We start from the raw sequence: 18,293 nt of genomic DNA on the forward strand, positions 1-18,293 counted from the left end.
ACACTGTAAAACGATGGGGTGGCACTATTTTTCAAAATCAAACACTTAAAAATATGAGTGTAACGGAGGCCAGCGGGTGAGTTAGGGTTAGGGTTAGGGTTAGGCGTTCGGTTCATCCCGCAGCGCCAGTTCTGCTTACCAAAAGTGGCCCACTAGGCGACTCGCATTCCACGCTGTCGCTGTGCAGATGTAGTTAGTAAACCTCACTCCCAACAGCTCAAAAGGATTCTCTGGTCACAAGGCCAGAGCCCTGGGTTTTACCCTTCTGGTTAGAGAGTCCGACTCCCATGCCAGAGCTCGTGAGTTCGCGTCTCGAGGGGAGCGAATGGGCGGGTCATAACAACACAACGCAGAGTGCAGCTGCTACATGGGTACAGACCTTTTGAACAGTCTTAACAAATTGACTCAACCCAAGCCCCATGTACATACCCTCTGAAAGCATGTACGGTTGAAAAATGACAAAAATGCTGCATATAATGCTTAAAATAGGACTTTTTAAAAAATCTTTTGCAGATATTTTCAGCACAGGAGACAATTTAATATGATGGTTATGTCTGCCATATGTCACCACAGACTCATTTTCATTTTCAGCAAAAGCTAAAGAATTGAATAAAGGGCATAAATAATGAAATATATCATTGCTATATTTCAGATATTGGCCATTTGTATTCTTGTTGTAGGTGAAAAATAGTTGCTAATAAATCCTTTACAATATCCCAGCCCAAAACACACTCTGTGGTGTAGACTACACAGAGGAGGCTAGATTTCCAAGTGGGATACTGCTGCAGTTGAAGAATATGTAGCAGCCACTGATGTGCATGAACACACCAAGGTAGGATGTCTCTACCTGGAGGATCGCTAAGCTCGAGATACCTCGCTTTCCCTGCCAATATCGAGTGTGTTGTGTGGGCCGCTGAAGAGGAGGTACTGCTGGCCCACCACCACCAGAGGGCACCCTGCCTGGAGTGCGGGCTCCAGGCACCAGAGGGCGCTGCCATCTCACAGGAGCAGCCGGGCTGACAGCTGTCACCTACGACAGCTGTTACCAATCATCTGATCCGCAGCGGTATATCTGCAAGACGTCATCTCCACTTCTCTGCCGAGATATCGCTCTACCAAGGAGGTAACGTATCCAGCCAAACAGATTATCTTTTGACCATAAAATACTTTTTTGCCTTCATACAGAAAGAGAAAAGAACAGCAGGAGACTGTATTTTGGATAAGTACTCACATTCCTGAACTACAGTGTTTTCCTGACGAGAGGTGGAGGTGGTTTTTCCACCATACGTGTTGCTGGGTGCAGGCGCACCTACATCTGACTGTTTCTGTTCCTCGCCAGCAGTACCGGATCCGACAAGCGGAGGCAGTGGCCACCTGGGAGTTCGGGACTTGGCGGCTCCAGTATTCCCGGGGTTCGGTGGCGGAGGAAATCGTGTGGTTCCGGTTCTGCTTTGGACAGACGTCTCCTATCTTCGAGCCTGCCCACATGACACCTTTGTGATTTAGCTTTATTGTCTGTTATTGAAATCGGTTGTGTTTGTTGTGCTTATTTCACAACAGTAAAAGTGTTATTTGACTTCCTCCATTGTCCGTTCATTTGCGCCCCCTGTTGTGGGTCCGTGTTCCTACACTTTCCCAACAGGATATCTCGGCCAACGTCATGGATCCCGAGGGGCGTCAACTGGCTGTTGAATGGCCAATGGAAGAACAGGGCGCACAGGCGTCCACAGGAGGAATGATCGGTGAGTTGCAGCGAATCCTCACCGCTTTCACGGCTCGGTTGGATCTAATGACCGAGCAGAATGTCCTCCTTAACCGCAGGGTGGAGGCTCTCGCCGCGCAGGTGGAAGCGCGCCCTCAGGGCGCTGCTGCGGCTCTCCCTCCTGTCAACCCTGTGCGTAACAGTGACGTTCCACAGGTCGTTCAACGACCCCTCCCACCTTCCCCGGAAGCATACATAAGCCCTCCAGAGCCGTACGGAGGTTGTGTGGAGACGTGCGCGGACTTCCTTATGCAGTGTTTGCTCGTCTTCGCACAACGTCCTGTCATGTACGCGACTGATGCCAGCAAGATAGCTTATGTGATAAATCTGTTTCGCGGTGAGGCACGCGCTTGGGCTACAGCGCTCTGGGAGCAGAATTCACGGCTCCTTCAGACATATGATGGGTTTGGGAGGGAGTTCAGAACAGTGTTCGATCACCCAAATAGAGGAGAGACCGCTTCAGCCGTGCTGCTGTCAATGAGACAGGGGCGCCGGAGCGCAGCTGCTTATGCAGTCGACTTCCGCATCGCGGCTGCGAGGTCCGGCTGGAATAGCACTGCCCTCCGCGCCGCCTTCGTAAACGGACTGTTGTTGGTCCTAAAGGAGCACCTGGTGGCTAAGGACGAACCGCGGGATTTAGATGGGCTTATTGATCTCGTTATACGATTAGACAATCGGTTAGAAGAACGCCGTCGGGAACGAGACGAAGGGCGTGGCCGGGCACGCGCCGTCCCTCTCCCTTCCAGCTCCGACCAAGCTCTGCCCTCCCCACGCTCCACGGCCCCTACGCTCCGTGTGGTTACAGCTCCCCCTGCTGATGAAGCTATGGACACGAGCAGGGCCACATTTAGACCCCCGGATAGACAGAGGAGGCTGGTCCGCGGAGCGTGCTTTGTTTGTGGCTCGATAGAGCATCAGGTGAGGGACTGCCCCGAGCGGTTAAACACCAACACCCGCCCCTAGAAACTGGGCTAGGGGTGGGCCGAGACATTCACGTGGGACACACCCATATTGCCACACGACTCCCAGTTACAATCCTTTATGAGGATTTAACCCTTCAGGCCCCAGCACTGGTGGACACGGGCTCTGAGGGGAATTTGCTAGACAGCAAATGGGCCAGGGAGGCAGGGCTCCCTCTGGTGGCACTTACTTCACCTGTGCAAGTACGGGCACTAGATGGCTCCCTACTCCCTTTAATCACACATAAGACACCTCCAGTAACTCTGGTGGTGTCAGGGAACCACCGGGAAGAGATCGAGTTTTTTGTGACTCCTGCCACCTCCCGCATGATTCTCGGGTTCCCCTGGATGTTAAAACACAATCCCCGGATCGATTGGCCGTCCGGGGTAGTGGTTCAGTGGAGCGAGACCTGCCATCGGGTATGCTTAGGTTCCTCGGTTCCTCCCGGTTCCCAGGCTAAGGAGGAGGTCAGAGTCCCGCCCAATCTCGGGACGGTGCCGGTGGAGTACCATGACCTTGTGGACGTGTTCAGCAAGGATCTGGCGCTCACCCTTCCCCCGCACCGCCCGTACAATTGTGCCATTGATTTGGTTCCAGGCGTTGAGTTTCCGTCCAGCAGGCTGTACAACCTCTCACGACCTGAGCGCGAATCAATGGAGACCTACATCCGGGACTCTTTAGCTGCCGGGTTGATCTGGAATTCCACTTCCCCGATGGGTGCAGGTTTCTTTTTTGTGGGAAAAAAGGATGGCGGACTACGTCCATGCATTGATTACAGGGGGCTGAACGAAATCACGGTTCGTAACCGATACCCATTGCCCTTGTTGGATTCAGTGTTCACGCCCCTGCATGGAGCCCAAATGTTCACTAAGCTAGATCTTAGGAATGCGTATCACCTGGTTCGGATCCGGAAGGGAGACGAGTGGAAGACGGCATTTAACACCCCCTTAGGTCACTTTGAGTACCTGGTCATGCCGTTCGGTCTTACAAATGCCCCCGCGATGTTCCAAGCATTGGTTAATGATGTCTTGCGGGATTTCCTGCACTGATTCGTCTTCGTATATCTGGACGACATACTCATCTTTTCTCCGGATCCTGAGACCCATGTCCGGCATGTACGTCAGGTCCTGCAGCGGTTGTTGGAGAACCGGCTGTTTGTGAAGGGCGAGAAGTGCGAGTTCCACCGCAGTTCTTTGTCCTTCCTGGGGTTTATCATCTCCCCTAACTCCGTCGCTCCTGATCCGGCCAAGGTCGCGGCGGTGAGAGACTGGCCCCAACCCACCAGCCGTAGGAAGCTGCAACAGTTCCTCGGCTTTGCTAATTTCTACAGGAGGTTCATTAAGGGCTACAGTCAGGTAGTTAGCCCCCTGACAACCCTGACCTCACCAAAAGTCCCCTTCACCTGGTCGGATCGTTGCGATGCCGCGTTCAAGGAGTTGAAACGGCGCTTCTCGTCTGCACCCGTTCTGGTGCAGCCCAATCCTAGTCGCCAGTTAGTGGTTGAAGTGGACGCCTCGGACTCAGGGATAGGAGCTGTGCTTTCCCAGAGCGGGAAGACCGATAAGGTCCTTCACCCGTGTGCCTATTTTTCCCGCAGGTTGACCCCGGCCGAACGGAACTATGACGTCGGCAATCGAGAACTCCTTGCGGTGAAAGAGGCTCTTGAAGAGTGGAGACATCTGTTGGAGGGAACGTCCGTGCCATTCACGGTTTTCACTGACCACCGGAACCTGGAGTATATCAGGACCGCCAAGCGGCTGAACCCCAGGCAAGCCCGCTGGTCACTGTTCTTCGGCCGTTTTGACTTCCGGATCACCTACCGTCCCGGGACCAAAAACCAGAGATCGGATGCCTTGTCCCGGGTACATGAAGATGAAGTCAAAGCGGAGTTGTCGGATCCACCGGAACCCATCATCCCGGAGTCCACTATCGTGGCCACCCTCACCTGGGACGTAGAGAGAACCGTCCGGGAGGCCCTGGCACGAAGCCCGGACCCCGGAACTTGGCCGAAGAACAGACTCTACGTCCCACCAGAGGCTAGGGCTGCAGTCCTGGACTTCTGTCACGGCTCCAAGCTCTCCTGTCATCCAGGGGTGCGAAGAACCGTGGCAGTTGTCCGGCAGCGCTTCTGGTGGGCGTCCCTAGAGGCCGACGTCCGGGATTATATCCAGGCCTGCACCACCTGCGCCAGGGGCAAGGCTGATCATCGCAGGGCTTCGGGACTGCTCCAGCCGCTGCCCGTGCCTCATCGCCCCTGGTCCCACATCGGCCTGGATTTTGTCACGGGCCTCCCGCCGTCCCAGGGCAACACCACCATCCTCACGATAGTGGACTGATTCTCCAAGGCGGCCCACTTCGTGGCCCTCCCGAAGCTCCCGACGGCCCAGGAGACAGCGGACCTCCTGGTCCACCACGTCGTCCGGCTGCATGGGATTCCCACAGACATTGTCTCCGATCGCGGTCCCCAGTTCTCCTTGCAAGTCTGGAGGAGCTTCTGCCGGGAACTGGGGGCCACGGTGAGTCTCTCATCCGGGTATCATCCCCAGACCAACGGGCAAGCAGAACGGGCCAATCAGGAGGTGGAACAGGCCCTGCGTTGCATGACGGCCGCGCACCCGGCAGCCTGGAGTACCCATTTGGCCTGGATCGAGTATGCCCATAACAGCCAGGTGTCATCAGCCACCGGCCTCTCCCCTTTCGAGGTGTGTCTGGGGTACCAGCCTCCTTTGTTTCCGGTGGTTGAGGGAGAGGTCGGTGTGCCCTCGGTCCAGGCCCACCTGTGGAAGTGCCGTCGGGTGTGGCGTGCCGCCCGTTCTGCTTTGCTGAGGGCCCAGATGAGGACAAAGGCCCATGCAGACCGTCGGCGGACCCCGGCCCCTACGTATCGGCCAGGGCAGGAAGTGTGGTTGTCAACTAAGGACATTCCCCTCCAAGTGGTCTCCCCTAAATTGCAGGAACGGTATATCGGTCCGTTTAAGATCCTCAAGGTCATCAGTCCAGCTGCAGTGAGGCTTCAGCTTCCGGCCTCACTGCGGATCCATCCCGTTTTCCATGTGTCCCGGATTAAGCCTCATCACACCTCACCCCTCTGTACTCTGGGTCCGGCACCACCTCCTGCCCGGATCATCGATGGCGAGCCGGCTTGGACTGTGCGCCGGCTTTTGGATGTCCGAAGGATGGGCCGGGGCTTCCAGTATTTGGTGGACTGGGAGGGGTACGGCCCCGAAGAACGCTCCTGGGTGAAGAGGAGTTTCATCCTGGACCCGGCCCTCCTGGCCGATTTCTACCGCCACCACCCGGACAAGCCTGGTCGGGCGCCAGGAGGCGCCCGTTGAGGGGGGGGGTCCTGTTGTGTGGGTTGCTGAAGAGGAGGTACTGCTGGCCCACCACCACCAGAGGGCACCCTGCCTGGAGTGCGGGCTCCAGGCACCAGAGGGCGCTGCCATCTCAGAGGAGCAGCCGGGGTGACAGCTGTCACCTACGACAGCTGTTACCAATCATCTGATCCGCAGCGGTATATCTGCAAGACATCATCTCCACTTCTCTGCCGAGATATCGCTCTACCAAGGAGGTAACGTATCCAGCCAAACAGATTATCTTTTGACCATAAAATACTTTTTTGCCTTCATACAGAAAGAGAAAAGAACAGCAGGAGACTGTATTTTGGATAAGTACTCACATTCCTGAACTACAGTGTTTTCCTGACGAGAGCTGGAGGTGGTTTTTCCACCATACGTGTTGCTGGGTGCAGGCGCACCTACATCTGACTGTTTCTGTTCCTCGCCAGCAGTACCGGATCCGACAAGCGGAGGCAGTGGCCACCTGGGAGTTCGGGACTTGGCGGCTCCAGTATTCCCGGGGTTCGGTGGTGGAGGAAATCGTGTGGTTCCGGTTCTGCTTTGGACAGACGTCTCCTATCTTCGAGCCTGCCCACATGACACCTTTGTGATTCAGCTTTATTGTCTGTTATTGAAATCGGTTGTGTTTGTTGTGCTTATTTCACAACAGTAAAAGTGTTATTTGACTTCCTCCATTGTCCGTTCATTTGCGCCCCCTGTTGTGGGTCCGTGTTCCTACACTTTCGCAACAGAGTGACCGCTTTCACCTTGTGAAGGACAACAAGGAGCTCCCCGTGGACATGGATGCAGTGAATCCCAAGCTCTACCTCAACAACATTACCTCAAACGCAGAGGTCACTTTGTATGACTTAGTCAAGCCATGGATACAGTTCTGGCTGACCAACACTCGCTGTGGGCTGAGGGGCTTCTCTTTCCATGGACTATGACCCACATGTTCAGAAATGGACCATAATAGACATAAATGCTCACATTATTCAAACCTCTCAATTTCAATTTATTTAGTTTATATAGCGCCAAATCACAACAAAGCTGCCTCAAGGTGCTTCACATAAGTAAGGTCTAACCTTACCATCCCCTAAAGCAATATCTGCAATGTTCCTGTCATATTATTTTTGTGTGGGATAAAAGAAAATGCTACTAAAATAGCTTTCTTTATTGGATTACAGGCTGTTTGTCATTGCCAGGCAGTATTTTGAAGTGAAAAATGTATGATTTGTGGGGATTCATTGTCTTGTTCATAACTGTCTCCATATTTTAAAGGTGGCATTTCAAAGTATTTGTGCTAACATCAACTCCTAAGTGTACACACACACACACACACACACACACACACACACACACACACACACACACACACACACACACACACACACACACACACACACACACACACACACACACACACACACACACACACACATATATTCAAGGTTGGTAATATAATATACCTGTGCAAAGTTTCTATAATGAGTTGGAATGGTTTGTGAGTCCAGAATGTTCTTAGAACCTTTGATGGCAACAGTTTTTAGAAGAAGAATGCAATCCTTTTAGTTCTTGTTAATTATATCATTTAATTTAATGTTAATTTGTTTGTTTAATGTACTGATAAATTGTTTAGGTTCTTGCATAATATACAGACTATTTTTATTATCATCATTATTATTATTATGATCATTATGATTATTTCATTTCATTATTACTTCTATTTTGTCATTTGATTTTTAAATGGACTACAAATAAGTGTTTTTACTTTATTGTGTCATCCATGTATTTTTAATATATTTACAATTATGAATGAATGAATGAGCGAATTTATTCGACACACACAGATCCAAAACAACCAAACATACAAAGAAAGAGAAAAAATAATCCAGCAATGCACCCATGCACCGAAAGGGTGTAGGCAGAAGCAAAAGCTTATAAACGCCTACCCCTTTAACCAAAAATAAAAATTGTACACATGTATATAAAATTATATATATACCTAACACAAGTATAAATTGATCCCTGAACTACAATTTCAAAAACACAAACGTCCAAGCAGCAGTACACCAAAAACAAGACAAAATCAATAAACCTAATTTAACATTCTATAGCGAGCAATCAAATAGTTTCTGTAGAGCCTTTTAAAGCCTACCAAAGTACCAAGCGATTTTTTGTTATCCGGGCAATTATTCCAAGTGTTAACACCTTTAACACAAACACAATGACTTTTTACGGTAGTTTGAATCTTTGATTTCTGAAATGACAATGTTCCTCGTAGATTATAACTGAAGTCTCTCATTTTAAACAGGTCCTGGACATGTTGTGGTGGAAGTTTATTTTGTACTTGAACATAATTCGTATTATGATATAATCAATCAAATCCCCAAATTTCAAAATATGCAAACGGTCAAACAATGAATTTGTTGGCTCACGATATGGTTTCTTACTAATAATTCTTATAGCATTCTTTTGAAGTAGAAATATAGGATTTGTATTAGTTTTGTTGGTGGTTCCCCAAACTTCAATACAGTAGGTCAGATATGGAACAAGTAATGAATGATATAAGGTAACTAATGAATGTTGGGGGAGGACGTCTTGTGCTTTATACAAAATAGCAGTGATCTTTGACATTTTACATTTATCATAATTTATATGTGTTTTCCAACTTGGGTTATCATCGATAAAGACCCCAAGAAACTTAATTTCATTGAAGAGATCAATTTCAACATCATGTACTCATAAATTTCTCCATAAATTCCTGGGCTCATTACCAAATACGATACACTTTGTTTTACCAAAGTGAAGTGACAATTTGTTAGAATCAAACCATTCCTTGAACTTCTGTAGTTCCCTCTCCATCGTGTCCAGAACCTGTCCCAAATGATTCCCAATACAAAACACAGTTGTGTCATTAGCAAATAAAATACAACGCACAAATTTGGAAACTAAACATATGTCATTAATATATAAAAGAACAGGAAAGGCCCAAGGACTGAGCCCCGGGGCATTATATTGTGTACTTACATTGAACATACTAAATAAAATCACACAGGCACACACGCTTTTAATATAAAGATGATTTACCGCCCCCTGCTGGAATGGGGTGTTAGTCCAGAATACAATTAGCAAGGTTAGCTAATATCTGTAGTTCTCCAAAAATATTAGTTCTATTAACGTTCCGTTTTCTCAGCATTCATACTTGACCCAAAATACATAAACATACCAAACAGCAAATGTCAGCTCTCCTCACTTTGGTCATGATCGAAGTTATACACATACACACACGCACAGAGAGCTTTTTATAATTTCTGCATTCTCCACAGGCAGGTGCTTCTATTTTTAGACATGCACAGAGACGGTGACGGAACACATCAAAAGCAATACACTTTTCAGTCATGGTAACGGCAACATGACACTTAACTCACTTGTGGTAAAGGCAACATGACACTTAACTGACGAAACCAGTTGAACTACAAAAACACAATAAATCAATAACACTAACAACACTGCCAAAGTAACATGAACCACAATAACAACATTTAAAACCCCAAAACCCCGAACTCCCATGGTGCATTGCAGCACAATATTCATTGTTTACTGCTTAGCTAAAATCAGTAATTTCTCCAAAAATATTTGTCCTATCAACTTTCCATTTTCACAGCAACCATCCTTGACCCAAAATACATAAACATATCAAACAGCAAATGTCAGCTCTCCCCAGTTTCTCCTTGATCGAAGCCACACACACACACATACACACACACACGCCACTTGGCTTTTAAATAAATAAATTAATTAATTAATTAATCTCTCTCTCTCTCTCTCTCTCTCTCTCTATATATATATATATATATATATACATATATATATATATATATATATATATATATATATATATATATATATATATATATATATATATATATAAAGTTTTGAAAACTCAAGGATATTATTAAATCTAACAGTATCTGAGGATGGTCCTACTCTGGTCAGAGTGGGACCATATGTTCACTGTCAGTGTTAATTTAACACTGATAATTTTACTGTGTATGTTTTTATTTATTTATTTATTTTTTATTCAAGTAGCGTGTTTCTCTTTTGGGTGGCTGAGTGGGTGTGTCTCACAGAGCATGCAAGAGTCTGACTTCTGTGGCGTATGTCACAGCTGTAGAAAAGGAGCAGTTTCAGGCCAAAATTTTGCTAACACCAGGTGAGTTCCTGCAAACATACTGAACTGTGGGGCTTTTGGAACGTTTTGCATGAAATTCATCCATGTTAAACTGTATAACTACATAACAACTGATTTTACACATTATGACTCCTTTAAAGTATCGACAATGGAATTCCCCCAATAAATAAATAAATAAATAAAAAGAAGCTAACTTGAATATATTTTATTTTAGAATAGCTTTTTAAACACATGCAGGCTGAATAAATGTTGTTTTGTTAGATTCTTGCAACCACTTGAACAACATTCATCAACAATTTATTTATTTATTTTTTTATTCTGTATTTAAAAAAGAAGAGAGCATGACATGAAGGAAATGTGGCTCATCAGATCTGTTTGGTGGAATTTAAAACATAAGCCCCAGCTTCTTGACACAATCAATATCCCTATTTGCTGGTAATTCTGTGTGAACACCTTTCTGTATAGTAACATACTCATGCCTTTAATAAGCCATAAAAATCAATGGCTCACAAATACAACCTGAACCACTTGAGCTGATGGTCACAGAGATCAATTGGTTATTTCTCTAATGGGCTGTGATGTCAGTATGAACAGCTCAGCCACCTCCTCGGTGTAAGTCCAATCATTCCTGTGACCCTTTAAACACCAATTTTGAAAAAAAAGCAAAGCAAAAAAAAAAAAAAAGCAGGGCTGTCAGTTGGTTCCTTTTCGTAAAACCTACATACAGTTGCATATTTAAGTTTACATACACCCCGGCTAAAACCTTTCAAATGCAATTTTCTCTAAATGCAAATATTCAATTTTTTTCAAACCATATGTGTCTTAAGGAGAATTCAGTAACACTTTCCTTCAATCAATCAATCAATTTTATTTATATAGCGCCAAATCACAACAAACAGTTGCCCCAAGGCGCTTTATATTGTAAGGCAAGGCCATACAATAATTACGTAAAAACCCCAACGGTCAAAACGACCCCCTGTGAGCAAGCACTTGGCGACAGTGGGAAGGAAAAACTCCCTTTTAACAGGAAGAAACCTCCAGCAGAACCAGGCTCAGGGAGGGGCAGTCTTCTGCTGGGACTGGTTGGGGCTGAGGGAGAGAACCAGGAAAAAGACATGCTGTGGAGGGGAGCAGAGATCAATCACTAATGATTAAATGCAGAGTGGTGCATACAGAGCAAAAAGAGAAAGAAACACTCAGTGCATCATGGGAACCCCCCAGCAGTCTAAGTCTATAGCAGCATAACTAAGGGATGGTTCAGGGTCACCTGATCCAGCCCTAACTATAAGCTTTAGCAAAAAGGAAAGTTTTAAGCCTAATCTTAAAAGTAGAGAGGGTGTCTGTCTCCCTGATCTGAATTGGGAGCTGGTTCCACAGGAGAGGAGCCTGAAAGCTGAAGGCTCTGCCTCCCATTCTACTCTTACAAACCCTAGGAACTACAAGTAAGCCTGCAGTCTGAGAGCGAAGCGCTCTATTGGGGTGATATGGTACTATGAGGTCCCTAAGATAAGATGGGACCTGATTATTCAAAACCTTATAAGTAAGAAGAATAATTTTAAATTCTATTCTAGAATTAACAGGAAGCCAATGAAGAGAGGCCAATATGGGTGAGATATGCTCTCTCCTTCTAGTCCCCGTTAGTACTCTAGCTGCAGCATTTTGAATTAACTGAAGGCTTTTCAGGGAACTTTTAGGACAACCTGATAATAATGAATTACAATAGTCCAGCCTAGAGGAAATAAATGCATGAATTAGTTTTTCAGCATCACTCTGAGACAAGACCTTTCTAATTTTAGAGATATTGCGTAAATGCAAAAAAGCAGTCCTACATATTTGTTTAATATGCGCTTTGAATGACATATCCTGATCAAAAATGACTCCAAGATTTCTCACAGTATTACTAGAGGTCAGGGTAATGCCATCCAGAGTAAGGATCTGGTTAGACACCATGTTTCTAAGATTTGTGGGGCCAAGTACAATAACTTCAGTTTTATCTGAGTTTAAAAGCAGGAAATTAGAGGTCATCCATGTCTTTATGTCTGTAAGACAATCCTGCAGTTTAGCTAACTGTTGTGTGTCCTCTGGCTTCATGGATAGATAAAGCTGGGTATCATCTGCGTAACAATGAAAATTTAAGCAATGCTGTCTAATAATACTGCCTAATGGAAGCATGTATAAAGTGAATAAAATTGGTCCTAGCACAGAACCTTGTGGAACTCCATAATTAACCTTAGTCTGTGAAGAAGATTCCCCATTTACATGAACAAATTGTAATCTATGAGATAAATATGATTCAAACCACCGCAGCGCAGTGCCTTTAATACCTATGGCATGCTCTAATCTCTGTAATAAAAGTTTATGGTCAACAGTATCAAAAGCAGCACTGAGGTCTAACAGAACAAGCACAGAGATGAGTCCACTGTCTGAGGCCATAAGAAGATAATTTGTAACCTTCACTAATGCTGTTTCTGTACTATGATGAATTCTAAAACCTGACTGAAACTCTTCAAATAGACCATTCCTCTGCAGATGATCAGTTAGCTGTTTTACAACTACCCTTTCAAGAATTTTTGAGAGAAAAGGAAGGTTGGAGATTGGCCTATAATTAGCTAAGATAGCTGGGTCAAGTGATGGCTTTTTAAGTAATGGTTTAATTACTGCCACCTTAAAAGCCGGTGGTACATAGTCAACTAATAAAGATAGCTTGATCATATTTAAGATCAAAGCATTAAATAATGGTAGGGCTTCCTTGAGCAGCCTGGTAGGAATGGGGTCTAATAGACATGTTGATGGTTTGGATGAAGTAACTAATGAAAATAACTCAGACAGAACAATCGGAGAGAAAGAGTCTAACCAAATACCGGCATCACTGAAAGCAGCCAAAGATAACGATACGTCTTTGGGATGGTTATGAGTAATTTTTTCTCTAATAGTTAAAATTTTATTAGCAAAGAAAGTCATGAAGTCATTACTAGTTAAAGTTAAAGGAATACTCGGCTCAATAGAGCTCTGACTCTTTGTCAGCCTGGCTACAGTGCTGAAAAGAAACCTGGGGTTGTTCTTATTTTCTTCAATTAGTGATGAGTAGAAAGATGTCCTAGCTTTACGGAGGGCTTTTTTTTATAGAGCAACAGACTCTTTTTCCAAGCTAAGTGAAGATCTTCTAAATTAGTGAGACGCCATTTCCTCTCCAACTTACGGGTTATCTGCTTTAAGCTGCGAGTTTGTGAGTTATACCACGGAGTCAGGCACTTCTGATTTAAAGCTCGCTTTTTCAGAGGAGCTACAGCATCCAAAGTTGTCTTCAATGAGGATGTAAAACTATTGACGAGATACTCTATCTCACTTACAGAGTTTAGGTAGTTACTCTGCACTGTGTTGGTATATGGCATTAGAGAACATAAAGAAGGAATCATATCCTTAAACCTAGTTACAGCGCTTTCTGAAAGACTTCTAGTGTAATGAAACTTATTCCCCACTGCTGGGTAGTCCATCAGAGTAAATGTAAATGTTATTAAGAAATGATCAGACAAAAGGGAGTTTTCAGGGAATACTGTTAAGTCTTCAATTTCCATATCATAAGTCAGAACAAGATCTAAGATATGATTAAAGTGGTGGGTGGACTCATTTACATTTTGAGCAAAGCCAATTGAGTCTAATAATAGATTAAATGCAGTGTTGAGGCTGTCATTCTCAGCATCTGTGTGGATGTTAAAATCGCCCACTATAATTATCTTATCTGAGCTAAGCACTAAGTCAGACAAAAGGTCTGAAAATTCATAGAGAAACTCACAGTAACGACCAGGTGGACGATAGATAATAACAAATAAAACTGGTTTTTGGGACTTCCAATTTGGATGGACAAGACTAAGAGTCAAGCTTTCAAATGAATTAAAGCTCTGTCTGGGTTTTTGATTAATTAATAAGATGGAATGGAAGATTGCTGCTAATCCTCCGCCTCGGCCCGTGCTACGAGCATTCTGGCAGTTAGTGTGACTCGGGGGTGTTGACTCAGTTAAACTAACATATTCATCCTGCTGTAACCAGGTTTCTGTAAGGCAGAATAAATCAATATGTTGATCAATTATTATATCATTTACTAACAGGGACTTAGAAGAGAGAGACCTAATGTTTAATAGACCACATTTAACTGTTTTAGTCTGTGGTGCAGTTGAAGGTGCTATATTATTTTTTCTTTTTGAATTTTTATGCTTAAATAGATTTTTGCTGGTTATTGGTGGTCTGGGCGCAGGCACCGTCTCTACGGGGATGGGGTAATGAGGGGATGGCAGGGGGAGAGAAGCTGCAGAGAGGTGTGTAAGACCACAACTCTGCTTCCTGGTCCCAACCCTGGATAGTCACGGTTTGGAGGATTTAAGAAAATTGGCCAGATTTCTAGAAATGAGAGCTGCTCCATCCAAAGTGGGATGGATGCCGTCTCTCCTAACAAGACCAGGTTTTCCCCAGAAGCTTTGCCAATTATCTATGAAGCCCACCTCATTTTTTGGACACCACTCAGACAGCCAGCAATTCAAGGAGAACATGCGGCTAAACGTGTCACTCCCGGTCCGATTGGGGAGGGGCCCAGAGAAAACGACAGATTCCGACACTGTTTTTGCAAAGTTACACACCGATTCAATGTTAATTTTAGTGACCTCCAATTGGCGTAACCGGGTGTCGTTACTGCCGACGTGAATTACAATCTTACCAAATTTACGCTTAGCCTTAGCCAGCAGTTTCAAATTTCCTTCAATGTCGCCTGCTCTGGCCCCCGGAAGACAATTGACTATGGTTGCTGGTGTCGCTAACTTCACATTTCTCAAAACAGAGTCGCCAATAACCAGAGTTTGATCCTCGGCGGGTGTGTCGTCGAGTGGGGAAAAACGGTTAGAAATGTGAACGGGTTGGCGGTGTACATGGGGCTTCTGTTTAGAACTACGTTTCCTCCTCACAGTCACCCAGTCGGCCTGCTTTCCCGGCTGCTCGGGATCTGCCAGAGGGAAACTAATGGCGGCTAAGCTACCTTGGTCCGCACCGACTACAGGGGCCTGGCTAGCTGTAGAATTTTCCACGGTGCGGAGCCGAGTCTCCAATTCGCCCAGCCTGGCCTCCAAAGCTACGAATAAGCTACACTTGAAGGTATCATCATAATAGTGACATAACACTGACATAGCTGTTACATGACACAGTCATGAATGTGTCATAAATATTATGTCAATGTCATAATGTTTATGACTGCTGTCATTAAGTGTCTTTCTGTTTTTGTAATGGCAAGTTGGCATACAACTGACTGTCAAAAAGGCCAAAGACAACTTCTGGTTATGTTGCTTTGATTAATATCAAGTTGTCATATGCAAGACAACCTCCAAAAATTTTAGTTTGCAATTAAAAAATTTCTCTGATTGTAATTCTGTTACCCTTAAGTCTGATGAATGTTTCTGTTATTTTACCCCGGAGTGAATGAACTTTTGCTCTGGTGGTCCACCAGAAAATCAGGAACACAACTAAAGAATTGATGAAGGAGTTGGAGAGGAGTAAATTTAGAATTAATTTCTTCCTCCTTGGTGACAGCATTTCAGGTCATGGTGATGGCCAGTGCTCTCTTAAATGTCAATGATGTCACGCTTCCATCTGACGGCTCCAACTCCTCCATCAGTTCCGTAATTGTAATCCCAAGGTTCTGGTGGATCTTTGTGGCAATTATTTGTGGTTTTAATGAAGGCCTCCTTCCTCAATCATAGTTCCAGTCCCCAAGAAACCACGCATCACTGGACTTAATGACTACAGGCCTGTGGCTCTCACATCTGTAGTCATGAAGACCTTCGAACGCCTGGTTTTATCCCACCTGACGTCCATCACCGACCCCCTCCTGGACCCCCTGCAGTTTGCCTACAGAGCCAACAGGTCTGTAGATGACGCCATAAACCTGGCCCTGCACTCCATCCTGCAGCACCTGTTTGTGGACTTCAGCTCTGCATTCAACACCATCCTTCCAGCTTTGCTCCAGGACAAGCTTTCTCTGCTCCACATGCCCAACTCTACCTGCAGGTGGATCACAGACTTCCTGACGGACCGGAGTCAGTGTGTGAGGCTGGGAAAAAATGTCTCGAACACTCGGGTTCTCAGCACAGGATCTCCACAGGGCTGTGTCCTTTCCCCTCTGCTCTTCTCCCTGTACACTAACTGCTGCACCTCCAGCCACGACTCTGTAAAGCTCATCAAGTTTGCGGACGACACCACCCTCATCGGACTCATTTCGGATGGGGATGAGACTGCCTACAGGAGGGAGGTGGACTGGCTGGTGACCTGGTGCAGCAGCAACAACTTGCAGCTCAACGCCCAGAAAACAGTGGAGATGATCGTGGACTTCAGGAAAGCCACAGCCCCCCCATCCTCCCTCGCCCTCACCAACAGCCCCATCACCACTGTGGTCTGTCACCGCTTCCTCGGTACCACCATCACCCAGGACCTCAAGTGGGAGTCAACCATCAGCTCCCTCATCAAGAAGGCCCAGCAGAGGATGTACTTCCTGCAGCAGCTGAAGAAGGCCAAGCTGCCTGTCCAGCTGATGGTGCAGTTCTACACGGCCATCATCGAGTCCATCCTCTGCTCCTCCATCACGGTGTGGTACGCCGGGGCCACAGCCAGGGACAGACACAGACTGCAGCGCATTGTGGCCTCTGCTGAGAAGGTGATCGGCTGTAGCCTTCCATCTCTCCACGACCTACACGTCTCCAGGACTCTGGGCCGAGCAGGTCGGATCACAGCTGACCCTTCTCACCCTGCACACGGTCTGTTCAAACCACTCCCCCCGGGCAGGAGGCTACGGTCCATCCGGACCAGAACTTCCCACCATAAGAACAGTTTCTTCCCCTCTGCCGTTAGACTCATGAACTCCTCATAACTCAGTCACCTTAAGCTTAACTCTGTCACTTTATCATTTTATCACAGGTCACTTTAGACAGTGTACTTTGGTTTTTAATTGCACTCCTCCCACTGCACTGGTTTTTCTGTTTCTCTGTTTTTCTGTTGCACACAGCCTTTCATATGTCATATTTCTTTTTTTCTTTTATCTTATTTTGACACATATGTTATATTTTATCTTAGCATTTTATCTCTTCTTAATGTTGCACCATTGTACTGAATTCCTAGTCTGTGAATCCTGTTCACTGGCAATGGCAATAAACTTCTTCTGATTCTGATTCTCAGTGATGTAAACTCTGTGTAGGTCCAACCTTATTATATATATTTTTTGCAGTCAATATAAACATATACAGTTGCTTATGGTGCCATGAATGTTTTTGAGGTGTCTCCTAAGAGGGAACCTGATTTGTGGACATATAAAATTGTGCTCTGTCCCTCCTGCATTAGTGCTGTGAGAAACAGATATCAATTTGATCATCTAAAGTTAACTTTGGACTCATATCATGGTGTGACCTTTGAACCTGCACTGTCCTTTGACCTACACATTGAAGAAGTCACTCAGAATGTGTTCTATCACCTCTGTAATATTGCAAGGATTCGACCTATTCTGTCTACACCAGATGCAGAGACATTAATGTCTTTGTCTCATCTAGATTGGATTACTGTAACATCCTATTTTCTGGCCTACCTCAGTCCAGTATCAGAGGTGTCCAGGTGGTTTTAAATGATGCTGCTAAAATTCTGACTAGGAGAAGAAAGTTTGACCTTATTACCCCCATTTTGGCATCGCTCCACTGACTTCATATCAGCATGTGGTCAAACTTTAAAGTTTTGTTATTAATGTACAATGGACTAGCACCTCTCTATCTTGCTTATTTAATTCAATCTTTGTACTGGCCCGTGCTCTGCATTCTCAGGATGCAGGATTACTGTGTGTTTCAAAGGTTGAAAAGAAGTCAGCAAGGCACAGAGCTTTTTCTTATTGTGCACTTGGAACAGTCTGCCTCCTGAGATAAGACAGATTGATTTTGTCTATTCATTCAAATCTAAAGATATTTTTTGTTGTCCCTTTCATATAACTAATATATTAGTGTTGTACCAAACTACATTTCCC

At 45.5% G+C, this 18,293-nt stretch overlaps 1 long non-coding RNA gene across 1 annotated transcript; it reads right to left on the bottom strand.

Annotated features, from left to right (window-relative positions):
* Positions 1-102: 102 nt before the first annotated feature.
* Positions 103-15,904, bottom strand: LOC117511643. The gene is made up of 3 exons (XR_004561014.1): positions 15,892-15,904; positions 11,229-11,231; positions 103-173 (listed from the first exon to the last, which is right to left on the bottom strand). It is a non-coding gene; the product is annotated as an uncharacterized LOC117511643 (long non-coding RNA).
* Between the last annotated feature and the right edge of the window lie 2,389 nt (positions 15,905-18,293).

Source organism: Thalassophryne amazonica, chromosome 6, assembly GCF_902500255.1.
Source record: "Thalassophryne amazonica chromosome 6, fThaAma1.1, whole genome shotgun sequence".
Taxonomy (NCBI): domain Eukaryota; kingdom Metazoa; phylum Chordata; class Actinopteri; order Batrachoidiformes; family Batrachoididae; genus Thalassophryne; species Thalassophryne amazonica.